We start from the raw sequence: 17,683 nt of genomic DNA, 5'->3' as shown, positions 1-17,683 counted from the left end.
CAATGGATTACAAGAGGGATTCGCCACAGGACAGTTCATAAATATGCAGCATGCACTTTAAAGAGTGCCACAAAGACATCCTGCGGTACTGCTATGGGGGTTTGATAGCAGTTAAAGGGGAAAAAAATCCTTTTTCAAATTCGGTATGTAAATTGGTGTCATATGCACCACATAGTGTGTTCCTGTCCAGCATTAATGAAGTAGGTGAAGCTTGTTAGAATTAGAATATCCGATGACTTCTATGTAAAGAGAAATACGATTACATTGAACAGTGCACAGGGCCCTTGGCAAGTATAGACAAATATAAACAGTGTATGTGTATTCTAATAGTCCTTAATTAATCAATGCAGGAGCATTCTTTAGATTTTATTATCATACATATTACATGTTTTCAACATAGGGAAGGTCATTTATCTTGCTTAACTGTGGTGGGCAGGCAGTGTGTTAGTGGTGTTTTTGTGCAGGAGCCTGATGAACAGAATCTGTGTGGCATATGGGCCCCCTCTTGTACGGCGTGTTCCATCCCGCTGAACAGGTGTAGAAGTGAGTTGCTGGAAGGGAAAACTTCAATAATCTGTCGAGCACCAACTGGCTGCGCCTGCAAACGGCTCGCTGGGCTCCTTCCCGGCGTGCCAGGGAGCCTCGAAAGACAGCACCAGCCCCCGCCGCCAAGACACAAGGCATTTCATCCGCTGTGCCAAGAACGACGCCTCACCAGCACTCGGAGCCACCCGGCAGCCGGCTGATGCAGCTGAAGGACACGACACACTCCAGGCTTCAGGGCCGCAGTCCGGCAGTCCGGCTTGGAACAGACCGCAGACACCTGCATCATCAGCACTGAAGCTGCTTCCGGCTGAAGGATGCATAATTATATCTAAAAGAGTGTGCCTGCTCTTCATTCATCACTTCTTGTCTTTACGCACGTAAGTATGACTTGATTGTACAAATATTGACCAACGTGATCATGGCCGCATGGGTGAAGAGTCGGTCCTTCATGATATATTTTATCCATTGCAAAATTACTTCTGTGGAGAGCACTGCCAATTCTGAGTTATTCAAAGGTTCTGAGTTATTATGTGGCTGACACTTATCTGAACGGACTTATATTTGCAGTTATTTCTGGTGTTTTACTGAGTGAAATACGTTGTGTAAGAGCACCCCAACTGAATCCAGTTCCTTTCCGCTGTTAATTCACCCAACCCACTGTTGATGGGGCTCTGATTTTAATAGTGAAACAACAGCAATCCAAAAACTTCCTCCAGAATTATGGTTTAAGAAAACCTTCATACTTAAAAACAGACACCAACTGTGAAATGTGAAATTGGTCTAATTTTGCAACTACAACCTATATTTTGTAGCTTATGAAACTTTTCACATGCACTGTAAATAGCAATTTCTTGAAACAGATATACAGACCGAATTCAGAAACAAATAAACCAAATAGAATTTCATCACGAAAGTTTACAGAGTTAATTCATTTTAAGGCTGGAGAGTCATTTTTGCCTGACAAAGCAATTATGAATTATTTCATTTAAAAGTTGTAACCGCAAACCACAGTATCAGACAATGAGCATATAAAGAAAAATATGAACGGTAGCACGATTTTTTCCCTTTTAAACCACTTCTTATTGAATTACTCTGCCCAATTCAAAATCATTCTCCTATTGTCCTTCAAATTGTGCTTCACCTCTTTTGTTCTTCTTAATACCCTTTTTTTTGGCAGCATCACTTAATGAAGTTCCTGTATTTTTCAGTCTCCTAATTTAAGTGCTAACAATAGGAGTAATGATTATGCAAAATGATCTTTATTTTTTGGGGGGAGAACCTCTCTCTGCTCATAAGATAACATTTTGTGTCTCATTTGGTGCACCGCGACATCCAGAGTCAAAGTAAATCTTCACACCATATATCAGAATAAGAAACATACTGTGCAACACATTTTTACCTAAAGGAATTGAAGAAGAATTGAAGGATTGAGTGCTGGTAAGACTTCTCCGTCAACTGCTCTTTAAATTCTGTAAGGTTGCATTACATGTTGCAATTGATCCCCTTGCTCATTTCTGGCGATATTAACAGTGATGTTGCACTGTGTAACAAAGTATGGCTCCGCAGTTTGTTTTACCGAAGCTGCTATGTTCCTTTTGTTTAAAAAATAGCTCTAGGTAGACTTTCATAGCTACATATTTACACAACCCTTTATTTAACTCTTCTTTTCTCTGAATTGATCTCTAAATTCACGCAATATTGTTAAGTAATTTCCTTTTGTGTTGCTCTGTCTGTTTCCTTGCTTGGCCAGTCTGCTTGCAGGCCAGTATGACCCATGTTCATGGCTTTGATTCCTTGTGACATGACAGTGGTTCTTGTCAAAGGCTGGTTTAGCCAGACTGCGAGTCCCAGAGGATCCCATTAGCTCAAAGTGCAGCCATTTATATAAAATACATAAATTATGGAAAACAACAGAGCTTTCCTTCATATTATAGTTTGACAGCCCTTCCACTTCCACTGCACTGCACAGTGTGAGCAAAAACAAGAAACCTGCAAGACCACAGCACACACACAACACACAGCATCCTGCTGCACAGCTAATGAACAAGACAATAAATGTACTAATTTCAAATGTTATCTTTGTGATCTTACATTCATGCTGTGAAGGAGCTTGTACTTTACAATGTTTTCTGTTATGTTCCAGTTATTGTAATGCTATTTGGTACAGCATTGTGCTTTCACAATCCTGTACTCTGCTTTCCTCTTCAATATCCGATATTCATTAGAGCAAATTGAATCTTAGTGCAGCAGTCAGTCATGATTTCTTCTGACTAGAAAGGATATCAATTATTTTTATTGCAGGTTTTTGATACTAATTTGATAGGTTTTCATTGAATGCCAAAAAAGGCAAGATCATCTAAATGGAGAACACTTAACCTAATATTATCACAGAACCACATTAAAAAAGGCAGTGCTTTTCAAATACAGTATCTAGGCCTACCTGGCTACATTACACAAATTGTACATAACATACATTTTAGGTACTGCTTATTAATAATTATATTTGTTTAATAATTGTTTTATTAAATAGCAGCATGTTTTAATATTTAAAAAGGCTTAATATTATCGTAAACAGGACCCAATGGAAATGCCAGCAGCTATATCACCCTGCAGCTCACAGCTGGCAGCCCACTGAAGCTCAGCAGCTGTGAGCCTGGTTAGTACCTGGATGGAGACTCCTGGGAAGCTATGCTTGCTGCTGGAAGAGGTGCTAGTGGGACCAGCTGTCTGTGTGGGTCCTAATGCCGAGGTACAGTGGTGGGGACACTATACTGTAGTGGGCGCCGTCTTTCGTATGAGACGTTAAACAGAGATCCTGACTCTCAGGGGTCATTAAAGATCCCCGGGCATCTCCTCGAGAAGAGTGGGGAGTTATCCCGGTGTCCGGGCCTAATTCCCCCCCTCCGCCTTTACCGTTGCCTCCACATTGTCCCCATGTGTGATTGGCCTGCACTGGCCCTGCGATGGACTGGCGTCCTGTCCAGGGTGAACCTGCCTTGCGCTCGCTGCTTGCTGGGTAGGCTCCGGCTTCCCACAACACCGTGTGGTGTGAAGCGGTTTGGCAAATGACATGACGTGAGACAATGGAAACTAAAGTAACATTTAACACAGCAGGATAGCAGGAACTTGTTATCACAAATCCTGCCCACACCGTGGCCTTTAAATCTGTCTAAAATTATGAAGCCCCTCCTTTTATTACAAAATAAAACAGAAGAGAAGAAGAGTTCATTCTTTATCACTCAGCTTCTCAGGGGCTTTTTAAATACGAGAAGCCTGACTTTGAATATTAATCCTGATTATTCAGCAGACTGAAAGGAGATCCAGGAGGACAGGGTTAACATGATGAAGGAGACGATGAAGGGATTATTTTGGTCAAACACAACCTTGTTCCAGATTCCTGACCTTGTCCAGCCTGGCCTCATCACTTGCTGTTTTAAGAGGTAAACAAACATGACTTTAAGTTTTACAACCTTTTAGATAGACATTAACAGCCCATGTGATGAGAGGTTACGTTTGCCGGTTGAAAGAACATAACACAGGGCCCTTATAAGTCGAACAGGGTGAGCTGGGGTCACACAGAGGGAGTCTCAAAGAGCAGTGGAATTTGGTCACTAAGATGCAAAATCCACTGAGAGAGATTGATGTGCTTGACCTTTTCAATAAGAAAAAATCACAATGTGTCTCTTTCATTGTAATTACACCTTTATCACATAACAAAATATTAAAAATGCAATTTTCCACCTACTACAGTATCACATCAACATAAAAAAGAATGAGCTGAGAGCAGGCAAAAGACAGACTAAACTTTTATCAAATTTAAGGGTATAAGACCAATTTCTTGATGCATTAGTATTTCCTCAGATACACATTTTTTAACGAATTAAGTGCACACTAGTGCATTTACCTTGTTAATTAAGCTTCGTGAGGTAGAAGGTTCTGTTGCTTTTTATCGGTTTGTTTTCCTGATTTTTTTTTCCACTTTGACAAGTTTGAAAGCTGCAGATGTACATTTCGCCTGCAGCAGCTGAAGAAATTTGAAAACCACAATACAGAAAAATCAAAACTTGCCTGCCTGCCAATGAAGGAAGCAGCCCCATTGTCACACTGATCAAATTCCCCAGGCTGTGCAAAGGCTACTCCATGCGGAGTGATGTACATGACAATACAGGTATGTCAGATTCTCAGCACCTCAGGCACAGACTCCATCTTGTTTCACATTTGGAATCCACGCTGTGGCATGAAAATTGCCACTGAGACTTTAATCATGTATGAACACTTCCACATTCCAATTCTTACACTGTGCATGCAATATGCACAATGAGTACATGTAAGAAAAAGCTCAAATCATTATGACATTTTGCAACATATAGCTATTGCAACAATATCCGTAGTGTTACAAAGAGTATCTATAATTTTCAACTCTAAATCATTCACGATATGGTATATTCTAAACAAATAATTCCTTCAGGTGCTGTATACCACCAGATTGTTAGAGATTACATTTGACAGACCTATTCTGTGCTAAAACCTTTGACTTCCCAGAAAAAAAAAGATCTGTGCAGCCATCATGCTGATTTTAAAGTGAGTTCTTTTGACTGATTACCAGATGCCCACAAGATAAATAATAATGATGATCTATTCATTGCGTGCAAGCTTCCCTGCACAGCCAAAGACTGCTCATCAACCCCCTGAATCTGCAGCCTTCCTCACAAGACCAATCCATGGAAAACCAAAGAACATTACTGTCTTTTATATTTTTTTATTTAAATTGGGAATTACAAATTACTCTTTTTTCACCCTCCTCTCCCCTCCCCCCAGATTTTAAATCTTTTCTTGTCAATCAACAATCAGAGAGGGACAGGGGGGTCATTTATGTGCAGCTGCTTGGGAAGCCTGAAATCAATTCCAGCCCCATCAGCCTCTGGGCTGTTCAGCCACTGGTGTGCCACAGGCAGTGTTACTGCTTGCTTGCTCCCAGCCTGCACTCCAACTGCTGATGACAGCACCTAACACTACATCTCTTAATCACAATTATAACACACAGGATGAAACCAAAAAACTAGGATAGGATGGAACAAATCCTAAGTAAACTGAGACAAAGAGATGTGTAGAGTTCAAACAGGTACCACCTTGACATACAGCAGGAGGTATCGTAAAAAAAAACACATCTACAATGGAAAGAAAACAGCCAATTGCGATAAGATGAATACTGTATATTAATTGTCAAAAATAAATATTTTTTTATACTTATTTCCAGGTTTACTATTTCTCAACACTAAATAAAGCATTAATCTAAAAGAAAAACAATCAACCAAAATGAGCAATATTCTAGCGTAACGTTCAGCCTGGATTTTTTTGCCTGAAGCTTCTTTCTATTTTGGTTTTCAAGGGAGATAATGGGCTGTGTGCCATTTGTCACCTACAGGATGTACTGTATATTCAGAGAACCTTTTGTAGACAGTCTTTCACCTTTATTTGCTTTTTTTCCCCATTCTAGAAGGCACTGAGAGTTCGGATGTACACAGGGCTTAATTGAGGTGCACAGACTAAAATACCCTCTGCCTATTGCATTAGACATTTCTAAATCTTACAAATAAAAAACAATAATTTGATGTATTGTCCTGGGAATAGTCTCAGACACAGAAATTCAAACAGCATACATATGGCTACGCATGTCCTAAGTCCTTCAGTTACAAATGGCCAAGAGGCTTCTCAACGGGTCTGACATTCAGAGTCATCCCTGAAGAGAACAAAAATTCGATCAGCCCATAGGGAAGACTGTGCATTTGATCGTGTAATTATGGTATCAAAATAGTTTAAGCAATGACGAACTGTACCCATGGGAAGTGCGATATTGGGTGCAAAACAGTAAATCTTATAGACAGAATTGTGCTACCAGTTTAAAACAAGCAACCCAGAATCTCCTTAATCAGAAGAAACTAATAATATACTGTTTACAACCACAGTATAAATAAGTGGCAGAATAAGGCTTTTTAAAATACATTTGGGACTTTTAGCGATAGAACACATAAAAATTTATGACAAGAAATGATTGAAGTTGAAGAAAGGACTTATTGGAAAGTGTAACTCGTAATCAAAATCATAATATCAAATTGAAAACGATGATGGTCTCTCACCTGCCTAGCTGTCAACTAAGACAGTTATATTCCAGTTTGGTGATTTCTGAAATTATGAAATGGGAACAAAAGCATATTTTTATACATGTTAATATTTTAAGTATATAGTTTCTTAATTTGCAGGGATGGGAGTTCTTGATTATTAATTATAGCTTCTGAAATTATTATAAACCTTCTGATCATTAAATAAATTCTCTACAGATGCAGCTTAAATATTTAAAGCACTGTAGATTTTGTTTGTGGATATCTTTTTTCATTATCCATCAAATGAATGGGTAAAGAAAAGAAACAGATGAACAACTGTGCACTGTGATCTGCCTGATAGTAGCACTGGCAGGTTGTAGCAGAAGGTCTTGATCAGTCAAACAGGCGCTGTTGTTACTAGCACCTGTGCCCTGTGGGTGATGAACAGCCAGTACTTCAAGGACAGTAAAGCCCAAAGGAACACCAAGCTGGGAGTCAAGCCCTGCTAGAAAGATTACAAAACACCTGAATTTATATTTATTTTGTATTACTGTACGTATTTTACATTTTTCATCTACTCTGATGTCTGTTTTTGCTTGTCTTGGGCTGGGCTGCTTTAACACCTCAATTTCCCTTCGGGATCCATAAAGTCTTATCCATCTATCTAAAATGGAAAGCTCCATGCCCAGTTTCTCATGCTTGGATGGCATGGTACTGTATTTTGAGTGCTGCAGGAAATGACAGGCCAAAGCAAAGACAGTGGTTTACAGGACTGAAATAGACTCGAGATGAATGAATCAATGCACACACTCCACTTACATCCCACAAAACACTTGCATTGTCTCCAGAGGACATATGGACTTAAGGATATCATGCTTAGCACGTTCAGTTTGTATTGGCATGTCTCATGATTATGGAACACCTCAAAGGAACTTTGTTCATATCCCAAATCTAAACAATCTTTTCCAGATCTTTGTGAATGATGACGGCCTGACTCATTTCAGAACTCCAATAATACCCACACATGGAAACGAGACACTTCAATTCTATACGATTTCCTTCTTTGCTGTTTCAGGTATGTGGGACATATTATTTATTATTGTCTCACACCACGTGCAAAGAAGAAAGAAAGGCAAATTCCGAGTTTTGAAAGAGAAGGGAAACCTGAGAACTCTGGCTACAGCGATGAAACAAAACAAAAAGAAAAAAGGGGAAGGGAAGAAGACAATCCAATTTTGGGATTTGTGATTACAGTACATCTTGTTTCTAGCAGGCAGTAGAGTGAGAAGGGTTCAGATCTGTGATCCCCTGTGACTGCCCATTGTTTGGTAACTGCGCTGGCTATTTCACAAGTCTTCAGGCCCAACTTCCTGGCCCACACTCTTCCTGCTCTGCACACACAAACCTTAATGAGATCCTGATGCAGCTGGATAAAATTACCAGCCATTGCTGGGCCAATTCCACTCTCTTCCTCCCTCCCGGCCACTCGCTCTCACTGTATCTGTGGTGCTCAGGCGAACAATAGCTGTGAACTCCCTGAAATCAAGAAGGAGAGATTGGGAGACAGAGACAGAATGGAGGAGGTATGGGGTGACATGACCCTTTCCTTTCAACCACAGTATCCCATTTCGACAGATTGCTTGTCATTTTGAGCAGCTAAATTTATTAAGGCTCCGTTTGCTGCATCTATTGGGAATGTGACATCCTGCAGTAACATGCGGCCAAGTTAAGGTCAGCTTTTAAATGGTCACTAATGGTAGTCTCCATATGTGCCACTTCCTGACGCAGTTTGCTTCTGGTTTCCCTGCCTAGATATTATTGCAGGGACCCTGTGGTAAATTGAGAACGATCGTTCTTGCATTACAGTACTGGACATTAAAGCACATTATGAGTGATAGGCTGAAGATGATAAATGAGCGCTTGAAATGTAATTAGGACGAGTCTCCAGGAATTTTCGCTTGTGCCTTCTACGCATTACTCCACATTGCTTTGCTTTAGCAGACCCTTAATCTGTTTGATTCATAACAGGTGGCTGATTACAGAGATGACTCGCCGAGAAAAGCCGGTGAGTACAGTGTCACTCAAAAGCAAAGCAATCGAGAATTTGTTTTGCTCTATAGATTGCACAGATTACCTCATCTGCAATCTTTTCATTGTGATTCACTGACTACTGTTCACGTCCAAGAGCAATAACAAGATTCGGCATTTATGTACCACCCACACTGCAGTTTTCATAGCACATACAGCTTCTGAAATCTCAAGAAGGTATGCCTGGGAATGAAATGAGAGCTCTCTCGTCTTGAACACAGACATACCCTGACATGGACCTGACAAAGATGTGATTGGCTAGAGCTGGGATGGACAGGCATTGTTCAATAGATTCACCATCAGCCGGGCTGATAGAATGGCCTAAATCTTCAAGATGTCAACATTTTTTTGCCAATTGAATTTGTCTTTTGAACAGTCACATCCATCTGTAATCTTTGATATCTGAAGAGTTTTCAGGTCTTAAATCCAACTGTGAATTGTTTCACTTAATAACCTCCAAATCAGTCATAAATGAAGTGGTTCCAAGTCTTGAGGAGCTCACAATTTAAGGTTGATCAATAAAACAGAGCCGACTGTGGTTCTTCAGGGTAGAGGTTAGCCACTCTCCTCTGGGCCTCTTACTAAATACTTTGAGGACGTCCTGGTAATGATCTTCCCGCAAGAGAAGCACTGCAAAGCAAAGGGTCCCATTTTCAATACTTTTAAAAGCACTTTCAAGAGCTCTTATGTTTGTTCTTGCAAGACCTCTGGCATGTTCCTCTGTACCACTGGGCTGAAGGATCAGATGACAGGGGGGCAGCTAGGGTCTCTCTTTGGCAGTTTGAGCTGCTGTTGTGATTAAATTACAAAGGCTTCGACAGGAGGGCTGCTCCCCTCAGGCCAAAGATGTGGAAACACGTCACGGTGCCTAACAGCCATACTGTTTTTAATCAGTTATCTGACTCTGTGGGACAACCTGTGGGGCAGATTAACAGCAGAGGAAGATTTCTCAGTCAGCAAACACAGACTAATAAATCTGTCCCCTGAAGAGCTTATTTAAAGGAATAAATAAATACATATGATTAAGCTGGCTGAGTTCTAAGAACCAGGAGAAATCAGAATTCATGCTGTGTCCACAGTTGTCGCCCCAGATGAGTTTATGACTCTGGGAAGATATTTGCTTATTCTAAATAGAAATTCAAGTTGGTACTGAAAATATCTTGTTTTAGTAGTCCAGGACAATTCTTCACATCGCCAATCGTGGTAGGTCAGGAGGGATTACTATGCTTTGCCACTAGAATACGTAATTTAAGTCATTGCTTTTTTCAAATGTGAGTGCTCACAGCTCTAAAGCACTGTGCTAGTCAATCCTAAATATCCCCCAAATTACCTTGCTATTGTTGATGAGGTTCATCCTCTTGTTATTTTATTGCTACGGCTCTTTAAGTCTTTAACTTTGTCATCTCCATTTAATGATATAACCATTCCTACAAATACTACAAAAACTGTGCTTTTTCAGCATCTTCTTCTGTTGAATTGTCTGCAGCCTTCTGTGACAATCAGTTATACATTTTATAGTCCCAGCATTCAAGGGGGATGCGTTTGATATAAAGCTACAGTAAAATCCTAAATATCCCCCAAATTACCTTGCTATTGTTGATGAGGTTCATCCTCTTGTTATTTTATTGCTACGGCTCTTTAAGTCTTTAACTTTGTCATCTCCATTTAATGATATAACCATTCCTACAAATACTACAAAAACTGTGCTTTTTCAGCATCTTCTTCTGTTGAATTGTCTGCAGCCTTCTGTGACAATCAGTTATACATTTTATAGTCCCAGCATTCAAGGGGGATGCGTTTGATATAAAGCTACAGTAAAATCACTGAAATCTGATTTTAAAGTACCTTCATTACTGCCTGAGTCTGGTTTCGCAGCCCAGAGCTGTAATGAGGAGCCCTGTGAAAAGTCCACGATATCATCATAGCAAGTTCCGTCTTTAATCATATACCCAGCACATGGTGTACAGCCATTCTTGTTAAAGGAATATCTCTGTTACAGCACCCTCCCACTTGTCTCTTTATGTCAGTGTGATGGAAGGCTTTTTTGCAGCAGTAATGAAAGATGAGTGATAAACAGTACTGTCTGCAGTCAGTGGTCAGATGGAAAGAGAAGCAAGCTCAGATTTTCCAGCCAGAACCACGTTGAGGAGTCATGTCTAAACACCTGACGCACTTCAACAATAGCTGGCTTGTATGTTACCCATCCATCAATTACCGGAAAGCTGCTTTTCCAGGTGAGGGCTGTTGCAACAGCAGCCGATCCTGGAAGTGCAGGATGTAAAGAACATGACTGCTCTCACCCAGGAGGCCAGTTCATTGCAGTGGTTTGTGTGTCGTGACAAAGCTCAGTCTTTTTATTAAATTGCAGATCCTGGTTTCAAGAATCAGAGATCTCAGTAGAGAAGCACACAGGCATTTCCTAAAAGGCCTTTGAATGAAGCAGTGCAGCCTCATACAGAATTGTGCTTGTCAACTGTTAGTCGTCCCCATGAGAACCCTCTGCCACTGCTCTACAATACAGCCTCAAACCAGACCCTAGAAAACACTCAGAAATCCCAAACCACTGCCATAAACTCTCCGGACACTTAAACAACACTGTGGTATTTTTGACTGTTGCTTTCCTGAGAGAAGCATTTGTTGTCAATTAATTTCTTTTTAGTTCAGTTTTCAGATGATTTACTCTCCTTTTGCTTTCAGTGCATTAAACTGAGACACCAAGTCTGAGGTAAGTGATGAACTGTCCTGAGATGAGTAATATTCATCGCTTTCTAATGTGGGACAATTCAGGTTTTTCATGGGGCTTCAGCACAGTTAAAGCCCTGTCTAAAAGATTCACAAGACAAATGAAGCAACCACATAATCTTTCTTGTTCATTTTGTTTTCCAGAACAAAACACTAGCAGTCACCTCAGAAGCCATAGTGTTCTGTGGTTTTCTTTCCATTTGAGCTCTCTGGTGAAATGTACTATTTTTCTATGTCTTTTGCCGCTAGTAATTAAAAAAAAGATCTGTGACCTTTAAATCGTGTAGGTTTCTGCCACACTTACATTGACTCTTAGATTTGCTCCCTTAAACTTTCCCAGCGGTTTTCAGAAAATGAAATGACATCCCTAGAGAGAGAAAAAAATAAATTATCCGAGGGAAGAAATGGAATGAAGAGGACTTTCTCTGATTAACAGGCTTTGTTCTCAGAGCACTGACATACCGCTTCCTAGGGTTTTGAACTGTCATGAGTATCGACTGTTTTTTGTTTGTGGTTGATTTGTCTTCTTAGCTAATCCGGAAAAGATCCCTTTGGCCCACAGTTCACACTGTCGAGATAAACTGAAAATACAGGAGCTTATCCAAAGGAATAAAGAGATGTGTCAGCCCCCAGTACTGCACTTCATCAGCCCTGGTTTACTACCTGTTGAGCTCACAGAGATTTACTGAGGTAAATGCTGCTGCTTGAGTTTAACCTGGGGCCAGCAACAGAGAAGAGGTGGCTTCTAGAGCAGCTGTCACAGCTATCCCAAGGTCTCTGAGCCTTTCTGAGAGCATGTTGTGTTGGGTACTAAACAGCGCTGCGCCCTCAACACTGTGTTACCAGCAAACCTCTCATCTCAGGACTAACTGGTTCTATGGTTGCCATGGGGACATTTGATTGGAACCTGAAGGCAAAAGAAAAGTAGTTGGAAGGCAGTGATGTTCATATATTTAAAAAGTAACAAGAAGGTTGATACTATCCTTCACGTTAAGACAAGGCTGTTTCTCAACTACACCGGACCAGCATTTTAATACATTTCAAAACTGTTTTCTCAGGAGACCATGTCCTTTTCATCCGAAAATCAAGTATTGTGATCATCCTATGGCATCTTGTTCTCTCTCTGTTTTCAACAAATTAAACTGTTATCCCACTATTGAAAAGGTTCAATTGATATGCAAATATAAATCACACAAGGGAAATTCAGTATGGCCTTCTATACTGTATAACATGCCATTGGTTTTACAAAAGACCTTCCACAGTGAGAGAGTTCTGTGCTGTTTGAATATGCAATTGATGGCACCTAACCTTTATAAGGCAGTAATCCTCATTTTGATTCACAACTGATACACACTACCAGAAGGGCTTCTTAAAGATGGCTAATGAAGTGTTGCACCAAAAATATTGATTGGGTTTCAAAACCAAAAACCATAGTAGAATAACCATCATGGTTCTTTGATAACCTACAAAGCCTAGTGAATGTTCTGGTTTGTCTTTGTATCTTCTGTACTGTTTGCAATTCTGTATACTCCATTTTTTACTGCACTTCTCACTGACTGTACTTACTGTATTGCATTGTTGTATGATTGTATGATTTCATTACACTGTGCTGTGTTGACGATCTATCTGTCTAGTCTGTCTGTCTGTCTGTCTGTCTGTCTGTCTGTCTGTCAGGGGGGCTCCAGGAAACCATTTAGGGAATTTGATGAGTAGAAAAGAATTAAATCGAGAGAGATTGTTTGGGCAAGCAAGTCTTCCGAAGCTGTCCAAGTACGTAAACAAAGACCGACAGGCAAGGAGCTCTCCACAGGAGTCATCAACCAAAATTAAGAAAGAGCAGGAGGAGTGGGAGGATACTTTCAACAGTCCATCACTTGGTCATGACCATTAACAGCTACTAAGGTAATCTAACCCTTCCACTCAGAGGACTGTGTTGTGTTTAGGACTTCACTTGCCCAGCGCCTTCGGTCACTTTGCTCCAGGCCTGCCAGACTGTGTTTGTTTTCACTGTCTCCTTTTACTCAGGAATGTAACCTCCCCTCCATTGCTAATGAAAGTAGTCTTTCAAAGAGATCACATTTGCAGTGCATTGGAGGCACATTCCTACACACTTTTAACAGTGTTTTTAAGTGCTAGGGATAAGTGACTTTCACAGTTGACTTTCCCTGGTTAATGTGATCCTTCAAATTGATCTATGAGCCAGTTAGGAACTATGTGTGTCCATTGTAAAGTAAAATAAAGCCATGGCTGAGGCCCCTGACATATTCTTTTGTCCAGATTTGGTCAGGTCTGTTAAAAAAAAAAAGTTGTCGTTCTCAAGTCTCGAGCAACAGTGCAGAAAGGTCTTTAGTTAGCTTGACTGAACCCCCTTAGCATTTTACCTGGGATTTTGTAAATTGCAAATGTTAAATCAATATGTGTCTACAGTCAAAAGCATGAATCTATAATTTCCACCCATTCTTCTAGTCAAATGTGTAATAATTCACCATGAAAATTAATCCTGGCAAAATATATCTACTGTACATATTTCCCTTTCCTTCCTATATGGAAGACGTTTCGGTTTAAAGTAGATATTTCAATTTAATGTTGTCATCATTTTTCTTCACACTGCATTTAATTTAGTGCTTCCTTCGTAAGTTAAAGTCTTCAATTTAACAGTCGGCATTCCAAAGTACACCCTGCTCTTTTTTATACTTATATAAAATTTAAAAAATACACTAAATTTCTCATAACTAGGTTTTTTTACTCTGATATTTACATTGACAGAAAGGGACAATAAATGCAAAATGTTTTTTATTTTACATAGCGTCTTTCATACAATGTTTGTCTGTAGACGAAACATAAAGAAAAATAAATATATAATATATAAGAAATATAAACGATTCAGTGGAGATTTTTAAGGATTTCACACATCATCATTCCCGAGAAACTGTCTGTCCCAAGATTTGACAATTCACCATTCTTCGTTTTGGCACAATCAGGGAGCATTATGTATTTGTATCTTGTAAACCAATTAAAATGGCATCAGAAGCAGATTAACTCAGTCAGGAGAGTCAAACGCTGTTCAAATATGGCCATTTTCTAACAGTCCCAATGCTTTAAACCAGCAATCTGAGGTCTGGCTGACAAGCCGGTAATTTAATTTTGCCACTTTTCAGCTCCTGGTATATGAAGGCAGTAAACGTTTTGCTCACAAACCATGAAATTGTGAAAACTAATTTTCAGTTTCATCAAGTTTCACACCTTCAGAGAAACTGAATGGCAGAAGCTGAAACATTGAGGAAAATGAATACTAATCAATCTGTCCATACACTACTTGCATCATGTATTGTGCACAATTGCTTGATCTATCAATTATATTACATGATTCCATAATACAACTCTTCACAAACAAAAGGTACTGTGAACAAATAGATCTGTGTTCATAGGTGCACAGCAGACTGAAGAAAATTAATCAAGAGAAAAAATAAAAAGTGAATGTAATAAATGAAACTATAAAGCTAGAAAGCCTTAAAAGAGAAAATTGTGCAAATATCAGAAAGCATGAATAAGGAACTGAGTAAAAAAAAACTAGAATTCATTATGGATTACAAATACACAGAATACAACAAAAGTGTTACTGTACTTAACCTCACTGAAATGCTGCAAACACAGACACCCATTAGAAAGTGTAAGGTTCAATGTCAGAGCAGTGCTCACTGTCAGGGCACTATGAGCAAGAGTTCATTCCAAACTGACTTTCCATTGGAAAACCCACACAGGCCATGCAGAAAAGCCAGACTGTCAAGGTCTGTCACATCCTAGAAATTGTTGGAGTGCAGAAATAGAAAAAAATAATACTTTTATCTTAGGTCTCATGCAATATCTTCATCAGTACAATGGATCCATTTGTAAAAAGATGAGGTTGAAAACTCATGAGGTCTGTGTGCAGTGTTTTCAAGCGATGTGCTCCCTGGCCCTGCTCCTCGTGTGTGTGTGTGTTTCCTGTGAGGCATGAGGGGGATGCTGACAGCAGCGTGATGTATTGAACGTGATGTGTAACAGGTGCATGGCCGAGAGGGGGAGAGAGGGAGGCAGCTGTCCCTGCAGACAAGAGCACATCCTCTCCCATCTGCTTCACTGGAAAGGCTTTCACACCCACCCGGATCACAGGCACCTGAGGCGTGGAGGCCCAGCGCTCCTGTGTCCCCACCTAGACAGCCTGGGGCCAGAGCACCTTAGAAAGAGGCTCCAACAGGGGCACGCTCTGTGTCAGCAATGGCCCTCATCTCTACCTCACAAACTGCTGCATAGAATAAGCAACAAGTGAAATTGTAAGAATGTTGTGGCCACCAGATTTCCAAGAAACAAACCTCAACATTGCACTGTGATGGTGCAGCTAAAATCATGGATATTAAATTAAGAAATGTTGTCAATGTTGATGGGCCCGCCAAGTCTTATACTGAAATCACATGTTTTGCAAATTAGGTTAGAATGGTTTTCTCCACAGGTTGTTTCGACAGAAAGCAACTCAAAGTTCCTTACTGGCTTTCTACTGGCCTTGTGGTCCTTAATTTTCCATTAAGTCTTTAGAACTGGAAAAGAATGAGAATGAGGAGTTTTAATAAAGCAGGATATGCATAAGATATTGCCAGCCAATCCATAATTTCCCAGGGATAGACTGATCAATGCAGAATGAAATGTCTGTGTTAGGTAATAATGAGTAATGGTTACAATAAGCAATGTCTGAATTTCTGCTCCCCAAGGTCTGGCTGTTTTTCATGTTCAGCACACCCAATGTTACAGACAACTGAGAAATCGAAGCAGCCTGATTGGAGGTGAAGATACACTACAACAGTCTGAAGACACTCGTGCAGAGTTCTGTGATTTAAACACAACTGTTTGTGTAATAACAGCACAGTTTGAATGAGAAGTTGGTGGCTGTGGTGCTTTCTAGCACTGATTAAGTGCTCTCGAGAAGCTGCCTTTATCAGAGTTCGGAACTGCCCTTTCAGATTTGAAAAAAATTGAAATTAGTTTTCATTGCAGAGATCAACTGATGTACAAAATCGGCAATTGTTTTTAAGATCTGTCTTTCCAGTATCAGCTTCGATAGTTGCTCAGCAGGGAAATTGGACAGGCATTCAGTCTGCCATGTATACATGCACAATGATTTGTCACTTATCATGTTTCAAGCTCAACACCCCTTTACTGACTGAAAAGCTAGTACAAATTGGAGGCTCCAGGAAAATTGTTGTTTTCCACAAAGCTGAGAGAATCCTTTCCAACTAATTCTAACCACAGTATGGCCGTGCTCAGTCAATTGCAAATCACTGTAAGGAGAATCCCTTGCGCAGCCTGGTAGTGACATGACCCAACCTTCAGCTGTAGACCAAATCGGTCTCAGATCCTTTGTGGTTTAATCTACTGTGGAGCGTTGTCCTTTTGTATTTGATCCACAAAGTACCTGTGTCTCCCAGGAACGCGCACACATTTCTTTAAATCACACCATCTCAGCTAAACCCCAGAGATCAATATAACCTTGAGTGATTTCATTTTTTTCAGTCTGAGATAGACCCTGCTTTAGCTCTTTAAAGCAATCTTTCAGATGTCTGCATGTCTAATCAACGGGTAAATATGTGAAATGAGTTCATGTGTGTTTGCTGAATTGTTTAAACAAGATTTCAGACTATTTCTTCTTTCCTCCTGAGTATGCACGTGATTGGATGCCAGTTTGTTTGATGAAACAGAACTTGCCAGGGGACAGATAAATAATAATATTAGTATGATGATGAGGTGGAGGGAGGGGAACAACATTAGACCATTACATGAATTGCACTGATTAATGCATGACTGGGGAATAAGCAAAAAGGCTATTAACACATGAAGTGGTTCTCTTTGTGCTTCATTCTGTAGAAACAGCTTTTTAGAGCTGCAAAGCAAAAAAAGCTTAATAACTTATTCTGTAATGAGTTACTACTCAGAAACTTAGAAAAAAATAATCTCACTTTGAATCCCAATCCTTAAAAATTTTAACCTTAAAAAGTTAAAAGTCAGGTGCAGTAATCCTTCATAAACATTTAAAACCCAAAATCCTAAAGGTCATGCTGTATAAAACTAGCATTGGATCTTTCCTTTTATTTATTATTACAGTTCTGTTTGTTTCCAATCAGCTATATTTAAAGTGAGACTTCAATTCACCCCGTGTGAATGCAGAAAAGCATGTG

The 17,683-nt window shown here is 40.0% G+C and overlaps 1 long non-coding RNA gene across 1 annotated transcript; it reads left to right on the top strand.

Moving 5' to 3' along the window:
• The first annotated feature begins 3,868 nt into the window (after positions 1–3,868).
• On the top strand, positions 3,869–8,712 carry LOC107076941 (uncharacterized). Its single transcript, XR_001478060.2, has 4 exons — positions 3,869–3,986; positions 4,535–4,714; positions 7,617–7,722; positions 8,676–8,712. It is a non-coding gene; the product is annotated as an uncharacterized lncRNA (long non-coding RNA).
• Positions 8,713–17,683: the final 8,971 nt, after the last annotated feature.

The sequence above is a fragment of the Lepisosteus oculatus genome, chromosome 5, assembly GCF_040954835.1.
Source record: "Lepisosteus oculatus isolate fLepOcu1 chromosome 5, fLepOcu1.hap2, whole genome shotgun sequence".
NCBI classification, from domain to species: Eukaryota; Metazoa; Chordata; class Actinopteri; order Semionotiformes; family Lepisosteidae; genus Lepisosteus; species Lepisosteus oculatus.
The sequence above is the reverse complement of the archived record's forward strand: the minus strand, read 5'-3'. Positions and strand labels throughout refer to the sequence as shown.